Source organism: Acyrthosiphon pisum, chromosome A2, assembly GCF_005508785.2.
Source record: "Acyrthosiphon pisum isolate AL4f chromosome A2, pea_aphid_22Mar2018_4r6ur, whole genome shotgun sequence".
NCBI classification, from domain to species: Eukaryota; Metazoa; Arthropoda; class Insecta; order Hemiptera; family Aphididae; genus Acyrthosiphon; species Acyrthosiphon pisum.
The window spans coordinates 21846358-21849799 of NC_042495.1; positions in this window are offsets into that span (position 1 = coordinate 21846358).

Genomic DNA, 3442 nt, shown 5'->3' on the forward strand with positions numbered 1-3442 from the left:
CCTCCCCCCCCAACAAAAGTCTTTTTTATATTGGTATTTTGTTTTGGGAAAATTGTTGTGATAAGAGACTTTCGGCAAACTCTCAACGGTACGAATAATAAATTATATAGCACGACGAGTCGACCAAAATTATCGTCGATAACAATTTTATCATAGGTAGGCCTCGATAACTATTACTGAAATAATAACCAATTATAACGACGTCGAGTGGATTTTATTTTATGAATTATTATAACAGTCTAATCAGGGGCGGATTTACCAATAGGCCACCAAGGCACGCGCCTAGGGCGCAAAATTTATTGGGGCGCAATTTTTCAGTAATTTTTCATAATTTCATAATTTATTATATTTACCTAAATTTATATATGATACTAATTTTTTTTTGTATACAACTTGCATGAAAAAGGAGAATGGCTCTCGTAGCCCCGTCGCAGTAATGTTTTAATTCATAAGCTATAATACCTAAACTCGCAGTTTGGGTTCAATCCTGCAACCATCGCGCGCTGTGCCATCGCGGCTAGAGGCTCGATATCGGCACTCGCGAGGCAGTTGCCGGCGTCATACGGGTGTGCGGCGTAAACACAAACAATATTGTGAATGGCACATGCGCAAAACGCCAGCCAAGGCAGTCAAATATACTGCCTCGGGCCGCCAGGTACATTGTTATAGCCGCTCTACTAGCTAGGTGGGGGACCGCTCGCACAGTTCTTAACAAGTAAATAAAAATGGATTGAACCGCCTCACCCCGCACTCGGCATTCTTAAAATACTGGAATTAATTCTGGAAATCAGATGTCTTGATAAAGTAATTTATTAATAATAATAAACATTCAGCGACGACGCGCGACGCTGGCACTGTCGCCCGTCTCCTGCATAGTGCATACTGCTCAGAAATCTTATAGATTTCATCCAATTTTTATAGTTTATTTCATGGAACATTACCCCCCTCCTACCGTGGGAGTACGCCAATGTAAAGGGCGCTAGTGTTGTAATGTCTAGGGACGGAAAAATGGCAAGTCCGCCCCTGAGTCTAATATAAAACTATTGCAACTATTTATAACTAATACCAATTTGAAACAAAATAAAAATGACGTTTAGTTTAACTATAATAACTTGTAATTTGTATCATAAATATATTTTAAAACCCCCCCAGAAAAAATCGTATCTACGCCACTGTATATTATCATGATGTTTGTATCAGGTATATTGCTTGCCAGTTGCAACGTATATTATATTGTATCCATCACCCCGTTCGGGTACGATAGACGATTTACTGGTGTCGGTGAAAGTTCATTTTTTTCGTAATTATTTTTACTGACCTTACTGCCGTACACATTTTATGACTCGCGTGGTTTATTTTTTATCTTTCTCTAATTAGATCATCGATCGATGTTTAATAGAACCATGCTCGACAATAATTATGCGTCCGTCGTATAACTGCAACACTCTCAAACGGCATCACGCATAACAATCGCAACGTGCATACTATTTGTAGGCAATAGTATCAAATCTCCCTAGAGTTGATATACTATATACCACGACGCGTACAAGTCTATGAGGTTAAGTGTTTTTTTTGATACGAATAATAGATCACACACTTTTCATAATGATAATACAAGATATATTTTTACACATTACGACAAATCAAATAAATCAAATAAATATATCTTAATGTATAAATACGGTAATCCCGTTTAACAGACCTATTATTATAAAATTCCCTAACGGACCGGTCTCAGAGATATATAATATATCATATCGATATTAAGAGTAATTCACAGTAAATATTAGCATACTAAAATAACAACTCGATAATGTGACGATTTTAGCCCACCATAGCTTTACAATAATAATATTAAAATAACGATACTCGACCGCATACACATCTGCCGGGAACGCTGCTGCCGCCGTCGACCTTAGACCGTTATGGCACAAGTTACGCAATCACGGTAACAGTATTATATTATCACGTAGCGTACGAATATAATACACGGTGTATTATTACAGTGCCGCAACTAGCGGGGGGGGCTGGGGGTGCGTAGCACCCCCAAATGGGCCTCATTTCCACTTAAGTGGGGCCCCCCAAAACACAAAATGCCTTTAAGAGAGCCCCACAATAAAATTTGCACTAGGGCCCCACAGAGCCTAGTTGCGGCCAAGCCAAGAATAAGACATTTATACATTTTGAGGCCCAGGGGCCAAAATTTTAAATGAGGCCCTTGTACGAAAAAAAAAATATTAATGTATATAATGTGTTCCGGGGTGAAGTGACCAGCCGACGTCATATAAAAGTATACCAAAAATGATAAATAAATAGCCTTTAAAGATTGGGTCTAACTTTTTTATTTTATAAGTTATGGGCAAACTTTTTTTATCAAAATCATACATATCACGCATTTGTTTATGTAATTTCAAAAGTTTTTAACATTTTTATGTATTTTTTGTTTATTTTAAAGCTATTTAATTGTCCTATAAACACTCCAAAATACGCAATTGAACTAGAAATGCATTAATTATGTTTATTAAATTAAAAAAGTAGAAAAAACTTGGCAAAAATTAACATTTTTTAAAGGAAATCGTGTATTATTCCAAATAATTGATTACATGGTATGGGTTTTTTGTTTTTTGTATTATTCTGCTGAATTATACTGTATAACACATTAATATAACTAGAATACCTTGAAAGTTTGGTTTTCATAATATATTCCTGTTAATCGTCACAATCTTAGTTTTCCTAGGAAGTAGGAATTAGTCGGTTAATTGGTCGTCATTCATTTAATTTTATACTATTCGGTAAATTTTAGTTGTTATAATACAAAAAACAAAAACTCATAGTTAATAATAAATTATTTGGAATAATGTACAATTTCCTTTTAGAAATACTAATTTTTGCCAACTTTTTTCTCTTTTTTTAAATTTAATAAAAATAATTAGCACATTTCTGGTTTAATTGCGTATGTCAGTTGATAGGACAATTAAATAGCTTCAAAATAAAAATAAAATTACCTACGTCAAAATTTTGAAAAGTTTTGAAGATACATAAACAAATGCGTGATACGCATGGTTTTGATAAAAATAAGTTAATTGCTCATAACTAAAAAAATAAAAAGTTAGATTCAATCTTTAAAGGGTATTTTTTCATCATTTTTGGTAGACTTTCATATAACGTTGGCCGGTCACTTCACCCTGGAACACATTGTATATTATTAAATAATTTTTTTTCGTACAAGAGCCTCATGTAAAACATATTAGGTATATGGGCATATAGCAATAAATAATGTATTAATGTATCACTTTATTTATAAATTATAATTTACAAGCTTTTTTCCTCGCTCAATAATCATCGATTTTTTTTTTTAGGTGATTTCTTTAGTGTTACATAGCCTATAATGAAATAAGTAATGGACAAATTAGAGGCCCCTAAATATATTCTAACTTTCGAT